This window comes from Ranitomeya imitator, chromosome 5 (genome assembly GCF_032444005.1).
Source record: "Ranitomeya imitator isolate aRanImi1 chromosome 5, aRanImi1.pri, whole genome shotgun sequence".
Taxonomy (NCBI): Eukaryota; Metazoa; Chordata; class Amphibia; order Anura; family Dendrobatidae; genus Ranitomeya; species Ranitomeya imitator.
In genome coordinates, this window is record NC_091286.1 from 607,453,464 (window position 1) to 607,468,829 (window position 15,366).

The 15,366-nt window shown below is 43.9% G+C and overlaps 1 protein-coding gene across 2 annotated transcripts in view; it reads right to left on the reverse strand.

Annotated features, from left to right (window-relative positions):
* PXDN (peroxidasin) overlaps positions 1-15,366 on the reverse strand; it is a 223,652-nt gene that overhangs the window by 124,531 nt on the left and 83,755 nt on the right. The window lies entirely within an intron of this gene.

A 15,366-nucleotide genomic window follows, 5' to 3' on the forward strand; every position in this document is an offset into this window, starting at 1 on the left:
CCCTGCTCCACATACGGCAATCAGACTAGTTCATTGGATCAACGGCCCATTACAGAATCTAGTGCTCATAACATGTACAATTATATCTTGTACTTTTGTAGTGAATCACATATAACATCTTGTGCCTTCCAGGGCTGTGGAGTCGGTAAGCAAAACCTCTGACTCAGACTCCTCAATTTTCATGACACCAACTCCACCTCCACCAAAATGGGTTCCGACTCCACAGACCTGCCAGGGTCGGTAAGCCAAACCTCTGACTCTTCAATTTCCATGGCACAGACTCAGATTCCACGACTCCGACTCCACAGCCCCGATGGCTTCGATATTTGTACATTGTAATAAGCCTTGTTTTTTTCCAAACTGAATAACCCCAAGCTCGATAACCTGTCTTGTTATAACAGTCCACCATTCCCTTAACCTTGGTGGCTTTTCTCTACACATGTTCTAGTTCAGCTACAGTGGGGCAAAAAAGTATTTAGTCAGTCAGCAATAGTGCAAGTTCCACCACTTAAAAAGATGAGAGGCGTCTGTAATTTACATCATAGGTAGACCTCAACTATGGGAGACAAACTGAGAAAAAAAAATCCAGAAAATCACATTGTCTGTTTTTTTATCATTTTTTTTGCATATTATGGTGGAAAATAAGTATTTGGTCAGAAACAAACAATCAAGATTTCTGGCTCTCACAGACCTGTAACTTCTTCTTTAAGAGTCTCCTCTTTCCTCCACTCATTACCTGTAGTAATGGCACCTGTTTAAACTTGTTATCAGTATAAAAAGACACCTGTGCACACCCTCAAACAGTCTGACTCCAAACTCCACTATGGTGAAGACCAAAGAGCTGTCAAAGGACACCAGAAACAAAATTGTAGCCCTGCACCAGGCTGGGAAGACTGAATCTGCAATAGCCAACCAGCTTGGAGTGAAGAAATCAATAGTGGGAGCAATAATTAGAAAATTGAAGACATAGAAGACCACTGATAATCTCCCTCGATCTGGGGCTCCACGCAAAATCCCACCCCGTGGGGTCAGAATGATCACAAAAACGGTGAGCAAAAATCCCAGAACCACGCGGGGGGACCTAGTGAATGAACTGCAGAGAGCTGGGACCAATGTAACAAGGCCTACCATAAGTAACACACTACGCCACCATGGACTCAGATCCTGCAGTGCCAGACGTGTCCCACTGCTTAAGCCAGTACATGTCTGGGCCCGTCTGAAGTTTGCTAGAGAGCATTTGGATGATCCAGAGGAGTTTTGGGAGAATGTCCTATGGTCTGATGAAACCAAACTGGAACTGTTTGGTAGAAACACAACTTGTCGTGTTTGGAGGAAAAAGAATACTGAATTGCATCCATCAAACACCATACCTACTGTAAAGCATGGTGGTGGAAACATCATGCTTTGGGGCTGTTTCTCTGCAAAGGGGCCAGGACGACTGATCCGGGTACATGAAAGAATGAATGGGGCCATGTATCGTGAGATTTTGAGTGCAAACCTCCTTCCATCAGCAAGGGCATTGAAGATGAAACGTGGCTGGGTCTTTCAACATGACAATGATCCAAAGCACACCGCCAGGGCAACGAAGGAGTGGCTTCGTAAGAAGCATTTCAAGGTCCTGGAGTGGCCTAGCCAGTCTCCAGATCTCAACCCTATAGAAAACCTTTGGAGGGAGTTGAAAGTCCGTGTTGCCAAGCGAAAAGCCAAAAACATCACTGCTCTAGAGGAGATCTGCATGGAGGAATGGGCCAACATACCAACAACAGTGTGTGGCAACCTTGTGAAGACTTACAGAAAACGTTTGACCTCTGTCATTGCCAACAAAGGATATATTACAAAGTATTGAGATGAAATTTTGTTTCTGACCAAATACTTATTTTCCACCATAATATGCAAAAAAAATGTTAAAAAAACAGACAATGTGATTTTCTGGATTTTTTTTTCTCAGTTTGTCTCCCATAGTTGAGGTCTACCTATGATGTAAATTACAGACGCCTCTCATCTTTTTAAGTGGTGGAACTTGCACTATTGCTGACTGACTAAATACTTTTTTGCCCCACTGTATGTCTGTCATCTACAATGGAGCCAAAAATTCTCTACCAGTATTCTATCAATATAATGAGTCAGAGGATGTATGCTGGCTGTTCCACTCTGAAATTATTTTAGGCCAACTGCATCTGGACACGTAGGGCCCAATTCTCAACAACGTTGAGGCATAAAATACCACAAATCAAAGTCGTGCAAAAAATGTGGGACTTGGCATTTTTAACGTTTGCCCCAAGCAGCTTTGCCAAAGTAGGCAGAGCTTCAGAAGGATAAGCCCGACTAAGTCTGTCCGGCAAATTATAAAAATATTGCACCACAAATGTGCTCCAGACTGGAGTAGCATTTCTGGCAGAGACGTGGCAGTTAGAAGGTGCTTCTCTTCATGAACCAGTCTTATGTTACTCCACCACTGCCTTCATTCCGACTAGTGTGCAAAATGCCATAAATCATGCCTTTTATGTTATTTTATATGAAGTCTGGACAATGGTGCTTCCTTTTTGCAAATTACACTTTTGCATTGGATAAGTCACACATGTGGTATGGACTAAAAATATGTTTTCAGGAAAGCTGGTCTCCATAGATTGCCTCCCTTGCCTTTTTCCCATGGTTACTGCTTCCCGTCAAAGTCATTAGTTTTATCTTAGGAGGAATTTTTTGAGACTGATAACATAAAAACAGAGCTCAAAAGGAAGGAAAATTTTACTCTTCTTGAAAACGAAAAAAAAAATGGTTCAGTAACTGTGTAAGGAGAATATTATGGCAAAAGGGGAGTAGCTTATTTTGCGCTATGACATGTGGGCTTTGCCTTTTTCAGGGCACACACATCCTTACTGAAAAGTCAGCATTGACTTTAAATGGGGGCTAGAGGTAAAAGATAAAAAAAAAAAATAAACTTCCATTGTGTGTGTTAATTGACATGTCATTACTAGAGTTGAGCAAATATGTTCGGAAATGATTGCCGAATCCAAATTTGCTCTATTCGGGCCATATTGGTACCCTATTCATGCCGACTATGTCCGATGATCGTTTCCGAACATATTTGCTCATTTCTACTCCCCTTGACTGCAATGATGTTCGGCTATGTTCGCCGCATATTGCAAAAATTGTATTTGCCACCGATCGTAATCCGAAACGAATACTGAAAAATTTGCTCACCTCTAGTCCTTCCCAATTGCGACAGAAGGTCTTGGTGCCCCCATTATTTGTTGGCTGTCACCAGCCTAACCTGGGCTATGGGTAATGAATGGGACTAATGGACTGCAAGGGGTGATATAAAGAGCAGTACACAGTATCTCCATTGCTTAGGCAACTATGGTGTCTTCCTGTCCAGTTTCCAAATAGATCTTTTATATATTCGTGAAAACCCACCTTCTAATGAGAACAGAAAGTATTCGGACTCCAGTTGCATGCAAATCTTAATGGATTAGGAACATCTTAAAACTGCTATGTGGCTATACCAGAAAAGTTACTCTAGCCAGTGGATGGTGGACATTTAAATAAATAATGATAACATTTGCAAAAAGGTCTTTTCCCCACCTCAGCGCTGCCCACTTTAGCAAAGCTGAGCAGTACTGGCAGAAAAATTAAACACCAAAAAAAAAAAAAAACACAGAATTTTGTCTAAGTTTGAAACATTTAAAAGGTGTTTTACGCCAAGCATACAGTAAGAGAATTAGACAAATCTATATTATGTACTGCATTATGTATAGTCACTCTTGCCAACACATTTAAAGGCATCTCGTCATCAGACTCATGCTGCGTAAACCACTACACGATTCCTGTCAGGTATGTATTACGCTAAAATGCTGTGACTTTTCAAAATAAACATAATTTGTCAGTGATTGTGGGTCTATTGTGACAAAATCATTGTGGCTCCCAACCAGCTTCTCCTTGCCCTGATCCCTTTGACTGACAGGTTTCTGCCTATACACACTTGTAGGGAGAGACCTGTTTTTCATCTGGAGCAGGATGTGGAAAAGCCAGTCCGGACCATATGGGAGAAATCATTCGAGACATATAGTCATCGACCAGCTTTGAAAAATCGCAGCATTTTAGGATAAAACATACATGGCTACAATCGCGCAGTCAGTGTCCGATTCCTGCTGCCCATGGCACCTGATTACCCCCATCAGATGTTAAAGCATTTATCAGGCACTGGCTGTACGATCATAGCCAAGTGTGTTTGCCTCAAACACTGAGGAGCTGCATCAGCTCATAAGGTCCCTTTAATGCCAAGAGACTATTGTGTGACAGTGTTTAAAGGTAACAAGTCAGCAGGATTGTGCTCAGTAAACTACAGGCATTGTCAGGTTGGCGATGTTATACTTATTAAAATGATACCTTGGTTGATGACATCTGCAGCGCCCCAGAGTCCTGGTCGTTGCAGTAATGTCATTCTTCCACCAGGGGGAGCGATGTTACGTCTGATGGCACCAAAGGAGTTCATTCTGCCAGGTATCACAGCCACACACACACTTCACACGCCGGTCCACAAGGGGGAGCTAAGGGTTCTATGTACTAGGCCACTCCTCACAAAGGGTAAAACTGGTGGGTTGGTTAGGAAATCAGGCAGTTGGAGAGAGAGTCGGAAGGAGAAGGAGAGGAGAGAGTGACTGGGCTCGGCCCAGGGAAAGGGAAAGAAGGTCACAGAGCTGCGCCTGCAACCCATGCGGCAGCCTCCTAAGAAAGGACAAGAAAGGAAGTGTGCCGTAGTGAGTGAGCACAGAAGTCATAGCAACAGGAGTGAAACAACAGTGGGAGACCAGCTAGAAGCAGGCTGCCTCCATATGAAGCGCAGATCCGGTGGCCGGAACACCGAGGAAGTCTCTTTACTTCAGAGACCGGCAGGGCAGTCGATTCTAAGTTGGCTGTCCGACCTAAACACCTAAACAGACAAGGTGGCAACGCGGAGGAGGGGCGACACTAGGGTCCCTATAAAATAGCCTCAGGCCACCACCGTCATACGGGTTATGTCCTATCCATCTGAGGGACAGAGAGAGAGAAGTAACAAGAGTGAGGACCTTATGGTAGCTAATGCAAGTAGGGACCTACTACGTTACTGTGCGCAAGGGGAAAGCTACTGATTTCCACCTGGATAGGGGGACTCTGGAATTGCCATCAGACTGGCCGGACTCTGCCTACCCTGTCATCCGGCACTCTGGACTGTGGATGCTGAAGCCTTCAGTAAAGGTAAAGAGACTGCACCCATTGTGTCCTCGTTATTCACCGCGCCTTGCACCATCCACCATCAACATCTACACTTCTGGGAAGCCCTGGGGATACACTTCACCTGTGGGAAGGTATACCATCTAGCTGCCATTCCATCACCCCAGCGGACCCCTAAGCAGCGTCGGTCTCTCTGACCGAGTACCACAGGTGGCATCACGAACACTACCATTATCTACGAACTCTGCCTTTCATTGGGAGCCCCTCATAGGGCCACGGTCCGAGTCGGGCCACCGTGACATTCTCGCTGAGGGAACTGAAGGACCCGGTACCGAGTACCCCATTGCCCTTACATGGGGGCGATCCACATCTGTCTTGTGGTGTGTTATGAACAGGTAATTCAGAACCACAATGGACCTTGAAGTTCAGAGCACACAAGGTGACCTGACATTTACCAAAAACATAGGACGAGCTCTGAGACGTGGAAACTCTGCTGACCGCAATCCCTAATCCTATCACACCACACTAGAGGTAGCCGTGGATTGCGCCTAACGCTCCCTATGCAACTCGGCACAGCTTGAGAAACTAACTAGCCCTGAAGATAGAAAAATAAGCCTACCTTGCCTCAGAGAAATTCCCCAAAGGAAAAGGCAGCCCCCCACATATAATGACTGTGAGTAAAGATGAAATACAAACACAGAGATGAAATAGATTTAGCAAAGTGAGGCCCGACTTACTGAATAGACCGAAGATAGGAAAGATAGCTTTGCGGTCAACACAAAAACCTACAAACAACAACGCAGAGGGGCAAAAAGACCCTCCGCACCGACTAACGGTACGGAGGTGCTCCCTCTGCGTCTCAGAGCTTCCAGCAAGCAAGAAAAACCAATACAGCAAGCTGGACAGAAAATATAGCGAACAAAAAATAACACAAGCAGAACTTAGCTTATGCAGGATAGAGAGGCCACAGGAACGATCCAGGAGGAAGCAAGACCAATACTAGAACATTGACTGGAGGCCAGGATCAAAGCACCAGGTGGAGTTAAATAGAGCAGCACCTAACGACTTAACCTCATCACCTGAGGAAGGAAACTCAGAAGCCGCAGTACCACTCTCATCCACCAAAGGAAGTTTATAGACAGAACCAGCCTCAGTACCACTCACGACCACAGGAGGGAGCTTGGCCACAGAATTCACAACAGTGGTGGTTGTTTAATCTGTATTTGTAGTTTTCAGTTAATGAGATTCTGATGCTCAGGGGCGGCCTGTGTGGAGGGGGAGGGATCTTCATGTAGTGCTCTGTTCTCTATTCATCCTTATAGGCTTATAACAGGTCACTGATCCTTCAGTGATATGGCTTTTTTACATACCACACATCATATTGTGGGAGTTACAAAACAAAAATTCAACTTTATCAAAATGGCATCTGCACATTAGCATCTATCAGAACAGAGCACCACATGAAGCCCCGCCCATAGCCACGCCCCCACGGAGCATGAGAATCTCATTAACTGAAAACTACAAATACAGATTAAAAAAAACAACCACAAGACTGATTTCATCAACCAAAGTATCATTTTAATCAGTATAATGGCACCGACCTGACACTGTCTTTAGGTTACTGTGCAAAATCCTGCTGACAGGTTCCCTTTAAAACAAAAGGAGAAGTGCCAGTACGGAAACTATATAATTTTTACATTTAACCACCACTGTGTGGACATCCAAGAGAGATTAAGTAAGGGACAACCCTTCTTTAAGATTAAGACGATTACTTAACTTTATTTGGTCAGCCATAAAGCGGCATGCAATGCTATATTGGGGTCTGTAAAATTTGGGGCTCTTTCCCACGTCCCGATATTTCCAGTACCGGTTAACAAAACAGTACTGGAGATATCAGTGTACGTGTGCGTCATACTTGTATGACACAGAGGCGCCTGGAAATTTGTGTCCATATAGTGTATTTTTGTTTGTTTTTGATTTCTACATTTTATGCCCAATTCATCAAGGTGGTTTTGGTGTTGCCATTTTTTTTTTACCTCTTGTAAAAATTTCCACCACTTTTGGTGTTTTTACTCCCATCCTGACTAGATCTGGAACATATACTGAGCTGGGGCGGGTTGTGACTAAACTTGGAGCAAAGACTTCTTATAGATCGATGAATTATTGGGCTTCCTTAAAAGATGAAAAACTGTTCTATATTTTCTCTGCCTTTAGTACTACGACGGATGCTTTCATCTGGCTTTTTGTACAGGATTATGTAACATAGTAACATAGTAACATAGTTAGTAAGGCCGAAAAAAGACATTTGTCCATCCAGTTCAGCCTATATTCCATTATAATAAATACCCAGATCTACGTCCTTCTACAGAACCTAATAATTGTATGATACAATATTGTTCTGCTCCAGGAAGACATCCAGGCCTCTCTTGAACGCCTCGACTGAGTTCGCCATCACCACCTCCTCAGGCAAGCAATTCCAGATTCTCACTGCCCTAACAGTAAAGAATCCTCTTCTATGTTGGTGGAAAAACCTTCTCTCCTCCAGACGCAAAGAATGCCCCCTTGTGCCCGTCACCTTCCTTGGTATAAACAGATCCTCAGCGAGATATTTGTATTGTCCCCTTATATACTTATACATGGTTATTAGATCGCCCCTCAGTCGTCTTTTTTCTAGACTAAATAATCCTAATTTCGCTAATCTATCTGGGTATTGTAGTTCTCCCATCCCCTTTATTAATTTTGTTGCCCTCCTTTGTACTCTCTCTAGTTCCATTATATCCTTCCTGAGCACCGGTGCCCAAAACTGGACACAGTACTCCATGTGCGGTCTAACTAGGGATTTGTACAGAGGCAGTATAATGCTCTCATCATGTGTATCCAGACCTCTTTTAATGCACCCCATGATCCTGTTTGCCTTGGCAGCTGCTGCCTGGCACTGGCTGCTCCAGGTAAGTTTATCATTAACTAGGATCCCCAAGTCCTTCTCCCTGTCAGATTTACCCAGTGGTTTCCCGTTCAGTGTGTAATGGTGATATTGATTCCCTCTTCCCATGTGTATAACCTTACATTTATCATTGTTAAACCTCATCTGCCACCTTTCAGCCCAAGTTTCCAACTTATCCAGATCCATCTGTAGCAGAATACTATCTTCTCTTGTATTAACTGCTTTACATAGTTTTGTATCATCTGCAAATATCGATATTTTACTGTGTAAACCTTCTACCAGATCATTAATGAATATGTTGAAGAGAACAGGTCCCAATACTGACCCCTGCGGTACCCCACTGGTCACAGCGACCCAGTTAGAGACTATACCATTTATAACCACCCTCTGCTTTCTATCACTAAGCCAGTTACTAACCCATTTACACACATTTTCCCCCAGACCAACCATTCTCATTTTGTGTACCAACCTCTTGTGCGGCACGGTATCAAACGCTTTGGAAAAATCGAGATATACCACGTCCAATGACTCACCTTGGTCCAGCCTATAGCTTACCTCTTCATAAAAACTGATTAGATTGGTTTGACAGGAGCGATTTCTCATAAACCCATGCTGATATGGAGTTAAACAGTTATTCTCATTGAGATAATCCAGAATAACATCCCTCAGAAACCCTTCAAATATTTTACCAACAATAGAGGTTAGACTTACTGGCCTATAATTTCCAGGTTCACTTTTAGAGCCCTTTTTGAATATTGGCACCACATTTGCTATGCGCCAGTCCTGCGGAACAGACCCTGTCGCTATAGAGTCACTAAAAATAAGAAATAATGGTTTATCTATTACATTACTTAGTTCTCTTAGTACTCGTGGGTGTATGCCATCCGGACCCGGAGATTTATCTATTTTAATCTTATTTAGCCGGTTTCGTACCTCTTCTTGGGTTAGATTGGTGACCCTTAATATAGGGTTTTCATTGTTTCTTGGGATTTCACCTAGCATTTCATTTTCCACCGTGAATACCGTGGAGAAGAAGGTGTTTAATATGTTAGCTTTTTCCTCGTCATCTACAACCATTCTTTCCTCACTATTTTTTAAGGGGCCTACATTTTCAGTTTTTATTCTTTTACTATTGATATAGTTGAAGAACAGTTTGGGATTAGTTTTACTCTCCTTAGCAATGTGCTTCTCTGTTTCCTTTTTGGCAGCTTTAATTAGTTTTTTAGATAAAGTATTTTTCTCCCTATAGTTTTTTAGAGCTTCAATGGTGCCATCCTGCTTTAGTAGTGCAAATGCTTTCTTTTTACTGTTAATTGCCTGTCTTACTTCTTTGTTTAGCCACATTGGGTTTTTCCTATTTCTAGTCCTTTTATTCCCACAAGGTATAAACCGCTTACACTGCCTATTTAGGATGTTCTTAAACATTTCCCATTTATTATCTGTATTCTCATTTCTGAGGATATTGTCCCAGTCTACCAGATTAAGGGCATCTCTAAGCTGTTCAAACTTTGCCTTCCTAAAGTTCAATGTTTTTGTGACTCCCTGACAAGTCCCCCTAGTGAAAGACAGGTGAAACTGCACAATATTGTGGTCGCTATTTCCTAAATGCCCAACCACCTGCAGATTTGTTATTCTGTCAGGTCTATTAGATAGTATTAGGTCTAAAAGTGCTGCTCCTCTGGTTGGATTCTGCACCAATTGTGAAAGATAATTTTTCTTGGTTATTAGCAGAAACCTGTTGCCTTTATGGGTTTCACAGGTTTCTGTTTCCCAGTTAATATCCGGGTAGTTAAAGTCCCCCATAACCAGGACCTCATTATGGGTTGCAGCTTCATCTATCTGCTTTAGAAGTAGACTTTCCATGCTTTCTGTTATATTTGGGGGTTTGTAACAGACCCCAATGAGAATTTTGTTACCATTTTTCCCTCCATGAATTTCAACCCATATGGACTCGACATCCTCATTCCCTTCGCTAATATCCTCCCTTAAAGTGGACTTTAGACAAGACTTTACATAGAGACAAACCCCTCCTCCTCTCCGATTTTTACGATCCTTTCTAAACAGACTGTAACCCTGTAAGTTAACTGCCCAGTCATAGCTTTCATCTAACCATGTCTCGGTTATTCCCACTATGTCAAAGTTACCTGTAGATATTTCTGCTTCTAGTTCTTCCATCTTGTTTGTCAGGCTTCTGGCGTTTGCGAGCATGCAGTTCAGAGGATTTTGTTTTGTTCCAATCTCCTCACTGTGGATTGTTTTAGAAATGTTCTTACCTCCCTTCTGAGTATGTTTTCCTGGGTCGTCTTTGTTCGAGTCTAATGTTTTTCTTCCCGTCCCCTCTTCTTCTAGTTTAACGCCCTCCTGATGAGTGTAGCGAGTCTTCTGGCGAATGTGTGTTTCCCAGGTTTGTTGAGGTGTAGTCCGTCTCTGGCGAGGAGTCCATCATACCAGTAATTCACACCGTGGTCCAGGAATCCAAATCCTTGTTGTCTGCACCATCGTCTTAGCCAGTTGTTTGCATCAAGGATCCTGTTCCATCTCCTGATGCCATGCCCGTCTACTGGAAGGATAGAAGAAAAAACTACCTGTGCATCCAGTTCCTTTACTTTCTTCCCCAACTCTTCAAAGTCCTTGCAGATTGTCGGTAGGTCCTTCCTTGCCGTGTCATTGGTGCCAACATGTATCAGAAGAAATGGGTGGACGTCCTTGGAGCTGAAGAGCTTTGGTATCCTATCGGTCACATCCTTGATCATCGCACCTGGAAGGCAGCATACTTCTCTTGCAGTTATGTCCGGTCTGCAGATGGCTGCTTCGGTGCCTCTCAGTAGTGAGTCTCCCACCACCACCACTCTTCGTTGCTTCTTGGCTGTACTTTTTGCTGTCACTTGTTGCTGTGTGCCCTTTTCTTTTTTGCTTGCTGGTATTGCTTCATTCTTAGGTGTGCCATCTTCATCCTCTACAAAGATTTGATATCGGTTCTTCAGTTGTGTGGTTGGTGATTTCTCCATGGTCTTCTTGCTTCTTTTGGTCACATGCTTCCACTCATCTGCTTTTGGAGGTTCTCTGACACTTTTTGCACCTTCTGTGACCAGTAGAGATGCTTCTGTTCTGTCTAGAAAGTCTTCATTCTCTTTGATGAGTTTCAAAGTTGCTATTCTTTCTTCCAGACCCCGCACCTTTTCTTCTAAAAGGGCCACTAGTCTACACTTCTGACAGGTGAAATTGGATTCTTCTTCTGGTCGATCTGTGAACATGTAGCACATGCTGCAGCTCACCATGTAGGTTGTCACATCTGCCATGTTGCTCCTAGATCCTGCTGACTTGCTGTGTGTTTTCCTTCTTGTGTAATCTACTCAGCCAAGCTCTCTTGCAATAATGTCCTACAGGCAAAAATTAGCGCGCCGTGACTCATATTTACAGGGTCATTTTTCAGAGGCCCCTTCCCCCACTGTAGTTGCATATAGAAGTGACTGTCTAGTCTGTGGCCATGATCTCAGTAAACCAGGAGTCTGCCGAGTCACGTTCTGCAGGGAGAAGAACACAGCTCAGGTTTCCTCTGCAGTTTCAGCAGAGAAGTGTGAATGATATGCCGCAGATGGCAGCTTATGGCTCCTCGTCGGTCGCTGGCGGACACGTACATGCAGGTGTTCTTGCAGGTGTTTAGGAAAAAGGTCATTATTTCTTTACATGGAGAAGAAATGTTCAGTTGTTCAAAAGATTTACCTGTCTTATCATTGCAATTCCCATACCAGGATAAACTAGGAAAGGCTAGGTCATTGCATGTGGTAAAAAGCAAATTGTATTGCTAGATATGAAACTCGCCTAAATGTTGCATTATTTCGCCCGCACTTCAGTATTTATTGCATGGCACAAATAATTGACTATTTTTGCATTTACCATTCACGCTGTCGGCCTACATTTTCATTTTCCGCGCAGAAACGCTGTAGTTCCGCAATGTGATTTACAGTACAATGTAAATCAATTGGGGAACAAAAAATTCTCCACCCCATTCCGCAATGTGTGCACATAGCCTCCTAAGGCCTTTTTCAGTATCTGGCACATGGGGTGACAGTTTTCACATGTCCCGGAGATCCTTACACACATGGACACAGTCAAGTGAATGGGTCTGTGCACATGTCGGTGTGTTTCCATGGACTGTGTGTGTCTGTGGGCAAAACACGCTGACATGTTCGTTGTTTTTTTTTTTAGCAGCATAGAACACAAAACATCCCGCAAGAGTGCACACTGATGACAAATGGATGACAGTGGGACACGTACCAGCGCCAGGGAACCAGCGGTACTGTTAGCGCTGTTCCCCGATGCCGGGTGCTGAAGACCCCTCTCATCATTGTCCCCTGGTCACGCTGTGATCAACACTAGCAGGGGAGAATGTTGAGAATTGTATTCAACTGATAACAGAGAGAGCAGGCGGCGGCTTATGGGAGTATTCATCAGCTGCCACCTGCACTATAAATAAATTTAAAAAAACGGAATGGTTCACCTGTATTTTTGCTAACCAGCCAGGGCAAAACTGACAGCTGCGGGCTGCAACCAGCATTATATGGGGCAAATATTTGTATGGAGCATCTTATGGGGCCATAATCAACATTTGTGCAGCATTAAATGGGGCAAATATTTCTATGGAGCATCTTATGTGGCCGTAATGAACATTTGTGCAGCATCATGAACTGGGCCCATCATGAACTGTATGGAGCATTATATGGGGCTCCTGATTCATTATAGATATTCGTAAACACAACCTACTGATATCTCAATTAAATTTTACTTTTATTAGTATCTATTTTTATTTATGAAATTTACCGGTAGCTGCTGCATTTTCCACCCTAGGCTTATACATGAGTCATTAAGTTTTCCTAGTTTTTTGTGGCAAACTTAGGGGTCTCGGCTTATACTCGAGTATATACGATATGTGTAAAGTTGCACAGAAAGAGGTTCGACCAAGCTGCTGTCCAGTTTTGATCTGTCTCTTCACAGACAAGGGGTGTCCCAGTCCCAGTGTGCTGAAGGGTGTGGGGTACATCACACTCATTTGTAGGCTGCAGGCCTTTGTGAGCACACCACAACATCTAGCTGCAGGCCTCTGCTGCCTCCAGTCTTCCGCTCTCAGGTGCCACTGGACACACAATGCATGGGACACAAAGTTCTTTACAACAGCCAAACATTTACTACACAGTCCAAGTTCATCAGGTGGGGTAGGGCACAGCAATTCACACTTCCTTTCTCCTTAGTACCGTATACAAAGTCCATTCTGTCCTGCCACCCCTGTTCGCGCTGGGCTACTCCCAAGCCCGTTGACTCCATCAACCTCAGGGATTCGTTCTCTATTCCAATAGTGCTCCCGTGATTGGCCAGCTGCCCCCCACGTATTATAATATAGGAGACGTCCTGTGTATCTGTAACAATGATGCCCTGCAGTGATGCAATCCTTCCAGAATAGGCCATGTGTGTTCTCTTATTTCTAGGATATTAAACTTTGGGTTATGTGACGAGCTTAGAAGTATCAGAGGTCTGGGAGGCCAACATATACGGAAAGACCTTGTGTGGGGGGTGGAAATGAAGAGCTTCTCTAAAAAGAGCTCTAAAGTTTTCTTTGTTGAAAATTTATGAGACACTCAGCTCAAAGCAAAAATTAAACATGATGTTTTGAGAAAGTGAATACTCTAAACCTTCCTCTGCCACATTCAGCTCAGAGAGAGTCGCGAGCAACATCCAGAGCCCAACTGAATAGTGACATCCTCCTCCTGCCTCCAGTAGTGATACCTAGAGCCCCCACTATTAGTATAATGACAGCCAGCTTCCCCCAGAAATCAGAACACGACCGTATGCTCGTATCGAGGGATCCCTGCCTTACCCTCATTCGAATATCTTGCATCCATCACTCCCATCACATGATCGGATCCAGGTTCAAGCACCCCCTCTATGTGGAAGTATCATTCCATGTCCAGCTTAGCACTTAAAAGGGATCCTGTCACCTGAAAACGTTATGAACCTGCAGACATAGCGCAGGCACTTAGACCTACGCTGCCAGGAGGAAATTAACTTTATGCCTTCCAGCAGCATTTGGTTTTCAGTCATGGGTTTGGCGCCGGCACGAGTTCAGGCACCGTTCTGTGTATAGAGAGCAGCGGCTGGATCTACGGCCCCAGTACTAATGGACAAAGGCTTAGAGTTAAAGTCAGCTATCAGTCAGTGCAGGGGATGCAGCTACAGACGTGGCTTTCTATACAGTGAGCGGTGACTGAACCAGTGCCGATGCCTCAGCCACGACTGGAACCTGCTGGGAGGAATATAGTTCATTTCCTCCCTGCAGCATGGGTCTGGATGCTGGTGTCGGTCAGGTTCACAATGCTATTACCCTCCAGGTGACCGGATCCCTTTAATTTAGCTCTCCAACCACATGGTCAGTATATTCATATGAAGATCTGCACTTCTATGGGGTAAAGTCACTAACTGGAGATCTGGTATTCATAGCCATTTGCCAGACCTGATGCTAATATACCAAACTGGCAGAAAGCCACAAGCCACACATCATGGTCCTGTGAGCCACATGTGACTCCTGAGCCACAGTATGGGGATCTCTGATTTTACCCCACTCCTGTTAAAAATCAGCTGCCTTGGTCATACATTAAAAAATACGTAGTAAATATACACTGTTAGTAGCCTGGATCCAATTTATAAGTATCACGGAGAGAAAGGTTTCTTCTTCTGGAGAGCACCATGTTCCCGTAGAGAGACTTGTAGGCCGTGCAATGCTCCTCTGGGATTTTAGATCAGAAAATAGCTTCTTTACAGCGGAATAAGATTGGAACTCTTATCCAAAGGTCTCGTGCACACGTCCATAAAACTTAGTACGAGCATGGACCACAATGCGAGGACTGTACACAGGTCATGGGCATATAGGAGGCTGTAGAGCTTGAATCGGACTGTATGTATTGCAGTCCGCGCTTATATTATGTTTCACAGACATCTACATGAGCCCAGTCATATGGCAAGGGTTAATATTGTCTCTTAGCATTGTTACATCCAATAGGTGGCGCTACAATTCCTGTCAGATCTTTCTTTGAAAAAGCCATTTGGATATCACATATTGTAGATGGATGGTTTTCCTTCCTAGTGTTTTTGAGGTGACCCTTCCCTACCTCGACCATGAGCTCTGGACCGATTTACAATTTGGACCAGTGGGATTCTTG